Source organism: Lissotriton vulgaris, chromosome 4_1, assembly GCF_964263255.1.
Source record: "Lissotriton vulgaris chromosome 4_1, aLisVul1.2, whole genome shotgun sequence".
Taxonomy (NCBI): domain Eukaryota; kingdom Metazoa; phylum Chordata; class Amphibia; order Caudata; family Salamandridae; genus Lissotriton; species Lissotriton vulgaris.
This window is the reverse complement of record NC_141691.1, coordinates 1,217,041,234-1,217,058,212: the sequence shown is the minus strand read 5'-3', so window position 1 is coordinate 1,217,058,212 and position 16,979 is coordinate 1,217,041,234.

The following is a 16,979-nucleotide window of genomic DNA, read 5'->3' as shown; positions in this document are numbered from 1 at the left end:
AGAAACCCTTTTTGAGAACTCAGAGTGAGTAAATTGGCCATTTTCATGCACTTTTAACCATTCCATAAATCTTGTGTTTTGGGCCCCTGGAAGCATGAAAATCACTTTAAACATGCTAATTTTAGCTCTAACACTGATGATCCACCTACAAATGTGAACTGACGTTCAAAAATAAAACATTTGAAAACGGACCATTTTCCACATTTCTGAAGCATGACGTAATGGGGGGGTGTTATCTCTTTTGTCGAAAATCAGCCGTTTTTGCTCGAACATTAACCCCTTCCATGCTGATGACGGCCCCCATCCGTCATGCATTACAGTGCTCGTGTGCTGATGACGGCTGGGGGCCGTCATAAAGCCATTGATTCTTTAAAAGCCTAGCACACGAGGAAAATCGGCCCAGCATGGAAGGGGTTAAATGCCTCCAAATGGTATTTAATTAACTTCCCGAGCCCCTGGAAGCATGAAAATCACTTTAAACATGCTAATTTTAGCTCTAACACTGATGATCCACCTACAAATGTGAACTGACGTTCAAAAATAAAACATTTGAAAACGGACCATTTTCCACATTTCTGAAGCATGACGTAATGGGGGGGTGTTATCTCTTTTGTCGAAAATCAGCCGTTTTTGCTCGAACATTAAATGCCTCCAAATGGTATTTAATTAACTTCCCGGGGTGAAGAAACCCTTTTTGAGAACTCAGAGTGAGTAAATTGGCCATTTTCATGCACTTTTAACCATTCCATAAATCTTGTTTTTTTGGCCCCTGGAAGCATGAAAATCACTTTAAACATGCTAATTTTAGCTCTAACACTGATGATCCACCTACAAATGTGAACTGACGTTCAAAAATAAAACATTTGAAAACGGACCATTTTCCACATTTCTGAAGCATGACGTAATGGGGGGGTGTTATCTCTTTTGTCGAAAATCAGCCGTTTTTGCTCGAACATTAAATGCATCCAAATGGTATTTAATTAACTTCCCGAGCCCCTGGAAGCATGAAAATCACTTTAAACATGCTAATTTTAGCTCTAACACTGATGATCCACCTACAAATGTGAACTGACGTTCAAAAATAAAACATTTGAAAACTGACCATTTTCCACATTTCTGAAGCATGACGTAATGGGGGGGTGTTATCTCTTTTGTGGAAAATCAGCCGTTTTTGCTCGAACATTAAATGCCTCCAAATGGTATTTAATTAACTTCCCGAGCCCCTGGAAGCATGAAAATCACTTTAAACATGCTAATTTTAGCTCTAACACTGATGATCCACCTACAAATGTAAACTGACGTTCAAAAATAAAACATTTGAAAACTGACCATTTTCCACATTTCTGAAGCATGACGTAATGGGGGGGTGTTATCTCTTTTGTCGAAAATCAGCCGTTTTTGCTCGAACATTAAATGCCTCCAAATGGTATTTAATTAACTTCCCGAGCCCCTGGAAGCATGAAAATCACTTTAAACATGCTAATTTTAGCTCTAACACTGATGATCCACCTACAAATGTGAACTGACGTTCAAAAATAAAACCTTTGAAAACGGACCATTTTCCACATTTCTGAAGCATGACATAATGGGGGGGTGTTATCTCTTTTGTCGAAAATCAGCCGTTTTTGCTCGAACATTAAATGCCTCCAAATGGTATTTAATCAACTTCCCGAGCCCCTGGAAGCATGAAAATCACTTTAAACATGCTAATTTTAGCTCTAACACTGATGATCCACCTACAAATGTGAACTGACGTTCAAAAATAAAACATTTGAAAACGGACCATTTTCCACATTTCTGACGCATGACGTAATGGGGGGGTGTTATCTCTTTTGTCGAAAATCAGCCGTTTTTGCTTGAACATTAAATGCCTCCAAATGGTATTTAATTAACTTCCCGAGCCCCTGGAAGCATGAAAATCACTTTAAACATGCTAATTTTAGCTCTAACACTGATGATCCACCTACAAATGTGAACTGACGTTCAAAAATAAAACATTTGAAAACGGACCATTTTCCACATTTCTGAAGCATGACATAATGGGGGGGTGTTATCTCTTTTGTCGAAAATCAGCCGTTTTTGCTCGAACATTAAATGCCTCCAAATGGTATTTAATTAACTTCCCGAGCCCCTGGAAGCATGAAAATCACTTTAAACATGCTAATTTTAGCTCTAACACTGATGATCCACCTACAAATGTGAACTGACGTTCAAAAATAAAACATTTGAAAACGGACCATTTTCCACATTTCTGAAGCATGACGTAATGGGGGGGTGTTATCTCTTTTGTCGAAAATCAGCCGTTTTTGCTCGAACATTAAATGCCTCCAAATGGTATTTAATTAACTTCCCGGGGTGAAGAAACCCTTTTTGAGAACTCAGAGTGAGTAAATTGGCCATTTTCATGCACTTTTAACCATTCCATAAATCTTGTGTTTTGGGCCCCTGGAAGCATGAAAATCACTTTAAACATGCTAATTTTAGCTCTAACACTGATGACCCACCTACAAATGTGAACTGACGTTCAAAAATAAAACATTTGAAAACGGACCATTTTCCACATTTCTGAAGCATGACGTAATGGGGGGGTGTTATCTCTTTTGTCGAAAATCAGCCGTTTTTGCTCGAACATTAACCCCTTCCATGCTGATGACGGCCCCCATCCGTCATGCATTACAGTGCTCGTGTGCTGATGACGGCTGGGGGCCGTCATAAAGCCATTGATTCTTTAAAAGCCTAGCACACGAGGAAAATCGACCCAGCATGGAAGGGGTTAAATGCCTCCAAATGGTATTTAATTAACTTCCCGAGCCCCTGGAAGCATGAAAATCACTTTAAACATGCAAATTTTAGCTCTAACACTGATGATCCACCTACAAATGTGAACTGACGTTCAAAAATAAAACATTTGAAAACGGACCATTTTCCACATTTCTGAAGCATGACGTAATGGGGGGGTGTTATCTCTTTTGTCGAAAATCAGCCGTTTTTGCTCGAACATTAAATGCCTCCAAATGGTATTTAATTAACTTCCCGGGGTGAAGAAACCCTTTTTGAGAACTCAGAGTGAGTAAATTGGCCATTTTCATGCACTTTTAACCATTCCATAAATCTTGTGTTTTGGGCCCCTGGAAGCATGAAAATCACTTTAAACATGCTAATTTTAGCTCTAACACTGATGATCCACCTACAAATGTGAACTGACGTTCAAAAATAAAACATTTGAAAACGGACCATTTTCCACATTTCTGAAGCATGACGTAATGGGGGGGTGTTATCTCTTTTGTCGAAAATCAGCCGTTTTTGCTCGAACATTAAATGCATCCAAATGGTATTTAATTAACTTCCCGAGCCCCTGGAAGCATGAAAATCACTTTAAACATGCTAATTTTAGCTCTAACACTGATGATCCACCTACAAATGTGAACTGACGTTCAAAAATAAAACATTTGAAAACTGACCATTTTCCACATTTCTGAAGCATGACGTAATGGGGGGGTGTTATCTCTTTTGTGGAAAATCAGCCGTTTTTGCTCGAACATTAAATGCCTCCAAATGGTATTTAATTAACTTCCCGAGCCCCTGGAAGCATGAAAATCACTTTAAACATGCTAATTTTAGCTCTAACACTGATGATCCACCTACAAATGTAAACTGACGTTCAAAAATAAAACATTTGAAAACTGACCATTTTCCACATTTCTGAAGCATGACGTAATGGGGGGGGTGTTATCTCTTTTGTCGAAAATCAGCCGTTTTTGCTCGAACATTAAATGCCTCCAAATGGTTTTTAATTAACTTCCCGAGCCCCTGGAAGCATGAAAATCACTTTAAACATGCTAATTTTAGCTCTAACACTGATGATCCACCTACAAATGTGAACTGACGTTCAAAAATAAAACCTTTGAAAACGGACCATTTTCCACATTTCTGAAGCATGACATAATGGGGGGGTGTTATCTCTTTTGTCGAAAATCAGCCGTTTTTGCTCGAACATTAAATGCCTCCAAATGGTATTTAATCAACTTCCCGAGCCCCTGGAAGCATGAAAATCACTTTAAACATGCTAATTTTAGCTCTAACACTGATGATCCACCTACAAATGTGAACTGACGTTCAAAAATAAAACATTTGAAAACGGACCATTTTCCACATTTCTGAAGCATGACGTAATGGGGGGGTGTTATCTCTTTTGTCGAAAATCAGCCGTTTTTGCTTGAACATTAAATGCCTCCAAATGGTATTTAATTAACTTCCCGAGCCCCTGGAAGCATGCAAATCACTTTAAACATGCTAATTTTAGCTCTAACACTGATGATCCACCTACAAATGTGAACTGACGTTCAAAAATAAAACATTTGAAAACGGACCATTTTCCACATTTCTGAAGCATGACATAATGGGGGGGTGTTATCTCTTTTGTCGAAAATCAGCCGTTTTTGCTCGAACATTAAATGCCTCCAAATGGTATTTAATTAACTTCCCGAGCCCCTGGAAGCATGAAAATCACTTTAAACATGCTAATTTTAGCTCTAACACTGATGATCCACCTACAAATGTGAACTGACGTTCAAAAATAAAACATTTGAAAACGGACCATTTTCCACATTTCTGAAGCATGACGTAATGGGGGGGTGTTATCTCTTTTGTCGAAAATCAGCCGTTTTTGCTCGAACAGTAAATGCCTCCAAATGGTATTTAATTAACTTCCCGGGGTGAAGAAACCCTTTTTGAGAACTCAGAGTGAGTAAATTGGCCATTTTCATGCACTTTTAACCATTCCATAAATCTTGTGTTTTGGGCCCCTGGAAGCATGAAAATCACTTTAAACATGCTAATTTTAGCTCTAACACTGATGATCCACCTACAAATGTGAACTGACGTTCAAAAATAAAACATTTGAAAACGGACCATTTTCCACATTTCTGAAGCATGACGTAATGGGGGGGTGTTATCTCTTTTGTCGAAAATCAGCCGTTTTTGCTCGAACATTAACCCCTTCCATGCTGATGACGGCCCCCATCCGTCATGCATTACAGTGCTCGTGTGCTGATGACGGCTGGGGGCCGTCATAAAGCCATTGATTCTTTAAAAGCCTAGCACACGAGGAAAATCGGCCCAGCATGGAAGGGGTTAAATGCCTCCAAATGGTATTTAATTAACTTCCCGAGCCCCTGGAAGCATGAAAATCACTTTAAACATGCTAATTTTAGCTCTAACACTGATGATCCACCTACAAATGTGAACTGACGTTCAAAAATAAAACATTTGAAAACGGACCATTTTCCACATTTCTGAAGCATGACGTAATGGGGGGGTGTTATCTCTTTTGTCGAAAATCAGCCGTTTTTGCTCGAACATTAAATGCCTCCAAATGGTATTTAATTAACTTCCCGGGGTGAAGAAACCCTTTTTGAGAACTCAGAGTGAGTAAATTGGCCATTTTCATGCACTTTTAACCATTCCATAAATCTTGTTTTTTTGGCCCCTGGAAGCATGAAAATCACTTTAAACATGCTAATTTTAGCTCTAACACTGATGATCCACCTACAAATGTGAACTGACGTTCAAAAATAAAACATTTGAAAACGGACCATTTTCCACATTTCTGAAGCATGACGTAATGGGGGGGTGTTATCTCTTTTGTCGAAAATCAGCCGTTTTTGCTCGAACATTAAATGCATCCAAATGGTATTTAATTAACTTCCCGAGCCCCTGGAAGCATGAAAATCACTTTAAACATGCTAATTTTAGCTCTAACACTGATGATCCACCTACAAATGTGAACTGACGTTCAAAAATAAAACATTTGAAAACTGACCATTTTCCACATTTCTGAAGCATGACGTAATGGGGGGGTGTTATCTCTTTTGTGGAAAATCAGCCGTTTTTGCTCGAACATTAAATGCCTCCAAATGGTATTTAATTAACTTCCCGAGCCCCTGGAAGCATGAAAATCACTTTAAACATGCTAATTTTAGCTCTAACACTGATGATCCACCTACAAATGTAAACTGACGTTCAAAAATAAAACATTTGAAAACTGACCATTTTCCACATTTCTGAAGCATGACGTAATGGGGGGGTGTTATCTCTTTTGTCGAAAATCAGCCGTTTTTGCTCGAACATTAAATGCCTCCAAATGGTATTTAATTAACTTCCCGAGCCCCTGGAAGCATGAAAATCACTTTAAACATGCTAATTTTAGCTCTAACACTGATGATCCACCTACAAATGTGAACTGACGTTCAAAAATAAAACCTTTGAAAACGGACCATTTTCCACATTTCTGAAGCATGACATAATGGGGGGGTGTTATCTCTTTTGTCGAAAATCAGCCGTTTTTGCTCGAACATTAAATGCCTCCAAATGGTATTTAATCAACTTCCCGAGCCCCTGGAAGCATGAAAATCACTTTAAACATGCTAATTTTAGCTCTAACACTGATGATCCACCTACAAATGTGAACTGACGTTCAAAAATAAAACATTTGAAAACGGACCATTTTCCACATTTCTGAAGCATGACGTAATGGGGGGGTGTTATCTCTTTTGTCGAAAATCAGCCGTTTTTGCTTGAACATTAAATGCCTCCAAATGGTATTTAATTAACTTCCCGAGCCCCTGGAAGCATGAAAATCACTTTAAACATGCTAATTTTAGCTCTAACACTGATGATCCACCTACAAATGTGAACTGACGTTCAAAAATAAAACATTTGAAAACGGACCATTTTCCACATTTCTGAAGCATGACATAATGGGGGGGTGTTATCTCTTTTGTCGAAAATCAGCCGTTTTTGCTCGAACATTAAATGCCTCCAAATGGTATTTAATTAACTTCCCGAGCCCCTGGAAGCATGAAAATCACTTTAAACATGCTAATTTTAGCTCTAACACTGATGATCCACCTACAAATGTGAACTGACGTTCAAAAATAAAACATTTGAAAACGGACCATTTTCCACATTTCTGAAGCATGACGTAATGGGGGGGTGTTATCTCTTTTGTCGAAAATCAGCCGTTTTTGCTCGAACATTAAATGCCTCCAAATGGTATTTAATTAACTTCCCGGGGTGAAGAAACCCTTTTTGAGAACTCAGAGTGAGTAAATTGGCCATTTTCATGCACTTTTAACCATTCCATAAATCTTGTGTTTTGGGCCCCTGGAAGCATGAAAATCACTTTAAACATGCTAATTTTAGCTCTAACACTGATGACCCACCTACAAATGTGAACTGACGTTCAAAAATAAAACATTTGAAAACGGACCATTTTCCACATTTCTGAAGCATGACGTAATGGGGGGGTGTTATCTCTTTTGTCGAAAATCAGCCGTTTTTGCTCGAACATTAACCCCTTCCATGCTGATGACGGCCCCCATCCGTCATGCATTACAGTGCTCGTGTGCTGATGACGGCTGGGGGCCGTCATAAAGCCATTGATTCTTTAAAAGCCTAGCACACGAGGAAAATCGACCCAGCATGGAAGGGGTTAAATGCCTCCAAATGGTATTTAATTAACTTCCCGAGCCCCTGGAAGCATGAAAATCACTTTAAACATGCAAATTTTAGCTCTAACACTGATGATCCACCTACAAATGTGAACTGACGTTCAAAAATAAAACATTTGAAAACGGACCATTTTCCACATTTCTGAAGCATGACGTAATGGGGGGGTGTTATCTCTTTTGTCGAAAATCAGCCGTTTTTGCTCGAACATTAAATGCCTCCAAATGGTATTTAATTAACTTCCCGGGGTGAAGAAACCCTTTTTGAGAACTCAGAGTGAGTAAATTGGCCATTTTCATGCACTTTTAACCATTCCATAAATCTTGTGTTTTGGGCCCCTGGAAGCATGAAAATCACTTTAAACATGCTAATTTTAGCTCTAACACTGATGATCCACCTACAAATGTGAACTGACGTTCAAAAATAAAACATTTGAAAACGGACCATTTTCCACATTTCTGAAGCATGACGTAATGGGGGGGTGTTATCTCTTTTGTCGAAAATCAGCCGTTTTTGCTCGAACATTAAATGCATCCAAATGGTATTTAATTAACTTCCCGAGCCCCTGGAAGCATGAAAATCACTTTAAACATGCTAATTTTAGCTCTAACACTGATGATCCACCTACAAATGTGAACTGACGTTCAAAAATAAAACATTTGAAAACTGACCATTTTCCACATTTCTGAAGCATGACGTAATGGGGGGGTGTTATCTCTTTTGTGGAAAATCAGCCGTTTTTGCTCGAACATTAAATGCCTCCAAATGGTATTTAATTAACTTCCCGAGCCCCTGGAAGCATGAAAATCACTTTAAACATGCTAATTTTAGCTCTAACACTGATGATCCACCTACAAATGTAAACTGACGTTCAAAAATAAAACATTTGAAAACTGACCATTTTCCACATTTCTGAAGCATGACGTAATGGGGGGGGTGTTATCTCTTTTGTCGAAAATCAGCCGTTTTTGCTCGAACATTAAATGCCTCCAAATGGTTTTTAATTAACTTCCCGAGCCCCTGGAAGCATGAAAATCACTTTAAACATGCTAATTTTAGCTCTAACACTGATGATCCACCTACAAATGTGAACTGACGTTCAAAAATAAAACCTTTGAAAACGGACCATTTTCCACATTTCTGAAGCATGACATAATGGGGGGGTGTTATCTCTTTTGTCGAAAATCAGCCGTTTTTGCTCGAACATTAAATGCCTCCAAATGGTATTTAATCAACTTCCCGAGCCCCTGGAAGCATGAAAATCACTTTAAACATGCTAATTTTAGCTCTAACACTGATGATCCACCTACAAATGTGAACTGACGTTCAAAAATAAAACATTTGAAAACGGACCATTTTCCACATTTCTGAAGCATGACGTAATGGGGGGGTGTTATCTCTTTTGTCGAAAATCAGCCGTTTTTGCTTGAACATTAAATGCCTCCAAATGGTATTTAATTAACTTCCCGAGCCCCTGGAAGCATGCAAATCACTTTAAACATGCTAATTTTAGCTCTAACACTGATGATCCACCTACAAATGTGAACTGACGTTCAAAAATAAAACATTTGAAAACGGACCATTTTCCACATTTCTGAAGCATGACATAATGGGGGGGTGTTATCTCTTTTGTCGAAAATCAGCCGTTTTTGCTCGAACATTAAATGCCTCCAAATGGTATTTAATTAACTTCCCGAGCCCCTGGAAGCATGAAAATCACTTTAAACATGCTAATTTTAGCTCTAACACTGATGATCCACCTACAAATGTGAACTGACGTTCAAAAATAAAACATTTGAAAACGGACCATTTTCCACATTTCTGAAGCATGACGTAATGGGGGGGTGTTATCTCTTTTGTCGAAAATCAGCCGTTTTTGCTCGAACATTAAATGCCTCCAAATGGTATTTAATTAACTTCCCGGGGTGAAGAAACCCTTTTTGAGAACTCAGAGTGAGTAAATTGGCCATTTTCATGCACTTTTAACCATTCCATAAATCTTGTGTTTTGGGCCCCTGGAAGCATGAAAATCACTTTAAACATGCTAATTTTAGCTCTAACACTGATGATCCACCTACAAATGTGAACTGACGTTCAAAAATAAAACATTTGAAAACGGACCATTTTCCACATTTCTGAAGCATGACGTAATGGGGGTGTTATCTCTTTTGTCGAAAATCAGCCGTTTTTGCTCGAACATTAAATGCCTCCAAATGGTATTTAATTAACTTCCCGAGCCCCTGGAAGCATGAAAATCACTTTAAACATGCTAATTTTAGCTCTAACACTGATGATCCACCTACAAATGTGAACTGACGTTCAAAAATAAAACATTTGAAAACGGACCATTTTCCACATTTCTGAAGCATGACGTAATGGGGGGGTGTTATCTCTTTTGTCGAAAATCAGCCGTTTTTGCTCTAACATTAAATGCCTCCAAATGGTATTTAATTACCTTCCCGGGGTGAAGAAACCCTTTTTGAGAACTCAGAGTGAGTAAATTGGCCATTTTCATGCACTTTTAACCATTCCATAAATCTTGTGTTTTGGGCCCCTGGAAGCATGAAAATCACTTCAAACATGCTAATTTTAGCTCTAACACTGATGATCCACCTACAAATGTGAACTGACGTTCAAAAATAAAACATTTGAAAACGGACCATTTTCCACATTTCTGAAGCATGACGTAATGGGGGGGTTTTATCTCTTTTGTCGAAAATCAGCCGTTTTTGCTCGAACATTAAATGCCTCCAAATGGTATTTAATTATCTTCCCGAGCCCCTGGAAGCATGAAAATCACTTTAAACATGCTAATTTTAGCTCTAACACTGATGATCCACCTACAAATGTGAACTGACGTTCAAAAATAAAACATTTGAAAACGGACCATTTTCCACATTTCTGAAGCATGACTTAATGGGGGGGTGTTATCTCTTTTGTCGAAAATCAGCAGTTTTTGCTCGAACATTAAATGCCTCCAAATGGTATTTATTTCACTTCCCGAGCCCCTGGAAGCATGAAAATCACTTTCAACATGCTAATTTTAGCTCTAACACTGATGATCCACCTACAAATGTGAACTGACGTTCAAAAATAAAACATTTGAAAACGGACCATTTTCCACATTTCTGAAGCATGACGTAATGGGGGGGTGTTATCTCTTTTGTCGAAAATCAGCCGTTTTTGCTCGAACATTAAATGCCTCCAAATGGTATTTAATTAACTTCCCGGGGTGAAGAAACCCTTTTTGAGAACTCAGAGTGAGTAAATTGGCCATTTTCATGCACTTTTAACCATTCCATAAATCTTGTGTTTTGGGCCCCTGGAAGCATGAAAATCACTTTAAACATGCTAATTTTAGCTCTAACACTGATGATCCACCTACAAATGTGAACAGACGTTCAAAAATAAAACATTTGAAAACGGACCATTTTCCACATTTCTGAAGCATGACGTAATGGGGGGGGTGTTATCTCTTTATTCGAAAATCAGCCGTTTTTGCTCGAACATTAAATGCCTCCAAATGGTATTTAATTAACTTCCCGGGGTGAAGAAACCCTTTTTGAGAACTCAGAGTGAGTAAATTGGCCATTTTCATGCACTTTTAACCATTCCATAAATCTTGTGTTTTGGGCCCCTGGAAGCATGAAAATCACTTTAAACATGCTAATTTTAGCTCTAACACTGATGATCCACCTGCAAATGTGAACTGACGTTCAAAAATAAAACATTTGAAAACGGACCATTTTCCACATTTCTGAAGCATGATGTAATGGGGGGGTGTTATCTCTTTTGTCGAAAATCAGCCGTTTTTGCTCTAACATTAAATGCCTCCAAATGGTATTTAATTAACTTCCCGGGGTGAAGAAACCCTTTTTGAGAACTCAGAGTGAGTAAATTGGCCATTTTCATGCACTTTTAACCATTCCATAAATCTTGTGTTTTGGGCCCCTGGAAGCATGAAAATCACTTTAAACATGCTAATTTTAGCTCTAACACTGATGATCCACCTACAAATGTGAACTGACGTTCAAAAATAAAACATTTGAAAACGGACCATTTTCCACATTTCTGAAGCATGACGTAATGGGGGGGTGTTATCTCTTTTGTGGAAAATCAGCCGTTTTTGCTCGAACATTAAATGCCTCCAAATGGTATTTAATTAACTTCCCGAGCCCCTGGAAGCATGAAAATCACTTTAAACATGCTAATTTTAGCTCTAACACTGATGATCCACCTACAAATGTGAACTGACGTTCAAAAATAAAACATTTGAAAACGGACCATTTTCCACATTTCTGAAGCATGACGTAATGGGGGGGTGTTATCTCTTTTGTCGAAAATCAGCCGTTTTTGCTCGAACATTAAATGCCTCCAAATGGTATTTAATTAACTTCCCGAGCCCCTGGAAGCATGAAAATCACTTTAAACATGCTAATTTTAGCTCTAACACTGATGATCCACCTACAAATGTGAACTGACGTTCAAAAATAAAACATTTGAAAACGGACCATTTTCCACATTTCTGAAGCATGACGTAATGGGGGTGTTATCTCTTTTGTCGAAAATCAGCCGTTTTTGCTCGAACATTAAATGCCTCCAAATGGTATTTAATTAACTTCCCGAGCCCCTGGAAGCATGAAAATCACTTTAAACATGCTAATTTTAGCTCTAACACTGATGATCCACCTACAAATGTGAACTGACGTTCAAAAATAAAACATTTGAAAACGGACCATTTTCCACATTTCTGAAGCATGACGTAATGGGGGGGTGTTATCTCTTTTGTCGAAAATCAGCCGTTTTTGCTCGAACATTAAATGCCTCCAAATGGTATTTAATTAACTTCCCGGGGTGAAGAAACCCTTTTTGAGAACTCAGAGTGAGTAAATTGGCCATTTTCATGCACTTTTAACCATTCCATAAATCTTGTGTTTTGGGCCCCTGGAAGCATGAAAATCACTTTAAACATGCTAATTTTAGCTCTAACACTGATGATCCACCTACAAATGTGAACTGACGTTCAAAAATAAAACATTTGAAAACGGACCATTTTCCACATTTCTGAAGCATGACGTAATGGGGGGGTGTTATCTCTTTTGTCGAAAATCAGCCGTTTTTGCTCGAACATTAAATGCCTCCAAATGGTATTTAATTAACTTCCCGGGGTGAAGAAACCCTTTTTGAGAACTCAGAGTGAGTAAATTGGCCATTTTCATGCACTTTTAACCATTCCATAAATCTTGTGTTTTGGGCCCCTGGAAGCATGAAAATCACTTTAAACATGCTAATTTTAGCTCTAACACTGATGATCCACCTACAAATGTGAACTGACGTTCAAAAATAAAACATTTGAAAACGGACCATTTTCCACATTTCTGAAGCATGACGTAATGGGGGGGTGTTATCTCTTTTGTCGAAAATCAGCCGTTTTTGCTCGAACATTAAATGCCTCCAAATGGTATTTAATTAACTTCCCGAGCCCCTGGAAGCATGAAAATCACTTTAAACATGCTAATTTTAGCTCTAACACTGATGATCCACCTAGAAATGTGAACTGACGTTCAAAAATAAAACATTTGAAAACGGACCATTTTCCACATTTCTGAAGCATGACGTAATGGGGGGGTGTTATCTCTTTTGTGGAAAATCAGCCTTTTTTGCTCGAACATTAAATGCCTCCAAATGGCATTTATTTCACTTCCCGAGCCCCTGGAAGCATGAAAATCACTTTAAACATGCTAATTTTAGCTCTAACACTGATGATCCACCTACAAATGTGAACTGACGTTCAAAAATAAAACATTTGAAAACGGACCATTTTCCACATTTCTGAAGCATGACGTAATGGGGGGGTGTTATCTCTTTTGTCGAAAATCAGCCGTTTTTGCTCGAACATTAAATGCCTCCAAATGGTATTTAATTAACTTCCCGAGCCCCTGGAAGCATGAAAATCACTTTAAACATGCTAATTTTAGCTCTAACACTGATGATCCACCTACAAATGTGAACTGACGTTCAAAAATAAAACATTTGAAAACGGACCATTTTCCACATTTCTGAAGCATGACGTAATGGGGGGGTGTTATCTCTTTTGTCGAAAATCAGCTGTTTTTGCTCGAACATTAAATGCCTCCAAATGGTATTTAATTAACTTCCCGAGCCCCTGGAAGCATGAAAATCACTTTAAACATGCTAATTTTAGCTCTAACACTGATGATCCACCTACAAATGTAAACTGACGTTCAAAAATAAAACATTTGAAAACTGACCATTTTCCACATTTCTGAAGCATGACGTAATGGGGGGGTGTTATCTCTTTTGTCGAAAATCAGCCGTTTTTGCTCGAACATTAAATGCCTCCAAATGGTATTTAATCAACTTCCCGAGCCCCTGGAAGCATGAAAATCACTTTAAACATGCTAATTTTAGCTCTAACACTGATGATCCACCTACAAATGTGAACTGACGTTCAAAAATAAAACATTTGAAAACGGACCATTTTCCACATTTCTGAAGCATAACGTAATGGGGGGGTGTTATCTCTTTTGTCGAAAATCAGCCGTTTTTGCTCGAACATTAAATGCCTCCAAATGGTATTTAATTAACTTCCCGGGGTGAAGAAACCCTTTTTGAGAACTCAGAGTGAGTAAATTGGCCATTTTCATGCACTTTTAACCATTCCATAAATCTTGTGTTTTGGGCCCCTGGAAGCATGAAAATCACTTTAAACATGCTAATTTTAGCTCTAACACTGATGATCCACCTACAAATGTGAACTGACGTTCAAAAATAAAACATTTGAAAACGGACCATTTTCCACATTTCTGAAGCATGACGTAATGGGGGGGTGTTATCTCTTTTGTGGAAAATCAGCCGTTTTTGCTCGAACATTAAATGCCTCCAAATGGTATTTAATTAACTTCCCGAGCCCCTGGAAGCATGAAAATCACTTTAAACATGCTAATTTTAGCTCTAACACTGATGATCCACCTACAAATGTAAACTGACGTTCAAAAATAAAACATTTGAAAACTGACCATTTTCCACATTTCTGAAGCATGACGTAATGGGGGGGTGTTATCTCTTTTGTCGAAAATCAGCCGTTTTTGCTCGAACATTAAATGCCTCCAAATGGTATTTAATTAACTTCCCGAGCCCCCGGAAGCATGAAAATCACTTTAAACATGCTAATTTTAGCTCTAACACTGATGATCCACCTACAAATGTGAACTGACGTTCAAAAATAAAACCTTTGAAAACGGACCATTTTCCACATTTCTGAAGCATGACGTAATGGGGGGGTCTTATCTCTTTTGTCGAAAATCAGCCGTTTTTGCTCGAACATTAAATGCCTCCAAATGGTATTTAATCAACTTCCCGAGCCCCTGGAAGCATGAAAATCACTTTAAACATGCTAATTTTAGCTCTAACACTGATGATCCACCTACAAATGTGAACTGACGTTCAAAAATAAAACATTTGAAAACGGACCATTTTCCACATTTCTGAAGCATGACGTAATGGGGGGGTGTTATCTCTTTTGTCGAAAATCAGCCGTTTTTGCTTGAACATTAAATGCCTCCAAATGGTATTTAATTAACTTCCCGAGCCCCTGGAAGCATGAAAATCACTTTAAACATGCTAATTTTAGCTCTAACACTGATGATCCACCTACAAATGTGAACAGACGTTCAAAAATAAAACATTTGAAAACGGACCATTTTCCACATTTCTGAAGCATGACATAATGGGGGGGTGTTATCTCTTTTGTCGAAAATCAGCCGTTTTTGCTCGAACATTAAATGCCTCCAAATGGTATTTAATTAACTTCCCGAGCCCCTGGAAGCATGAAAATCACTTTAAACATGCTAATTTTAGCTCTAACACTGATGATCCACCTACAAATGTGAACTGACGTTCAAAAATAAAACATTTGAAAACGGACCATTTTCCACATTTCTGAAGCATGACGTAATGGGGGGGTGTTATCTCTTTTGTCGAAAATCAGCCGTTTTTGCTCGAACATTAAATGCCTCCAAATGGTATTTAATTAACTTCCCGGGGTGAAGAAACCCTTTTTGAGAACTCAGAGTGAGTAAATTGGCCATTTTCATGCACTTTTAACCATTCCATAAATCTTGTGTTTTGGGCCCCTGGAAGCATGAAAATCACTTTAAACATGCTAATTTTAGCTCTAACACTGATGATCCACCTACAAATGTGAACTGACGTTCAAAAATAAAACATTTGAAAACGGACCATTTTCCACATTTCTGAAGCATGACGTAATGGGGGTGTTATCTCTTTTGTCGAAAATCAGCCGTTTTTGCTCGAACATTAAATGCCTCCAAATGGTATTTAATTAACTTCCCGAGCCCCTGGAAGCATGAAAATCACTTTAAACATGCTAATTTTAGCTCTAACACTGATGATCCACCTACAAATGTGAACTGACGTTCAAAAATAAAACATTTGAAAACGGACCATTTTCCACATTTCTGAAGCATGACGTAATGGGGGGGTGTTATCTCTTTTGTCGAAAATCAGCCGTTTTTGCTCTAACATTAAATGCCTCCAAATGGTATTTAATTAACTTCCCGGGGTGAAGAAACCCTTTTTGAGAACTCAGAGTGAGTAAATTGGCCATTTTCATGCACTTTTAACCATTCCATAAATCTTGTGTTTTGGGCCCCTGGAAGCATGAAAATCACTTTAAACATGCTAATTTTAGCTCTAACACTTATGATCCACCTACAAATGTGAACTGACGTTCAAAAATAAAACATTTGAAAACGGACCATTTTCCACATTTCTGAAGCATGACGTAATGGGGGGTTTTATCTCTTTTGTCGAAAATCAGCCGTTTTTGCTCGAACATTAAATGCCTCCAAATGGTATTTAATTATCTTCCCGAGCCCCTGGAAGCATGAAAATCACTTTCAACATGCTAATTTTAGCTCTAACACTGATGATCCACCTACAAATGTGAACTGACGTTCAAAAATAAAACATTTGAAAACGGACCATTTTCCACATTTCTGAAGCATGACGTAATGGGGGGGTGTTATCTCTTTTGTCGAAAATCAGCCGTTTTTGCTCGAACATTAAATGCCTCCAAATGGTATTTAATTAACTTCCCGGGGTGAAGAAACCCTTTTTGAGAACTCAGAGTGAGTAAATTGGCCATTTTCATGCACTTTTAACCATTCCATAAATCTTGTGTTTTGGGCCCCTGGAAGCATGAAAATCACTTTAAACATGCTAATTTTACCTCTAACACTGATGATCCACCTACAAATGTGAACTGACGTTCAAAAATAAAACATTTGAAAACGGACCATTTTCCACATTTCTGAAGCATGACGTAATGGGGGGGTGTTATCTCTTTTGTCGAAAATCAGCCGTTTTTGCTCGAACATTAAATGCCTCCAAATGGTATTTAATTAACTTCCCGGGGTGAAGAAACC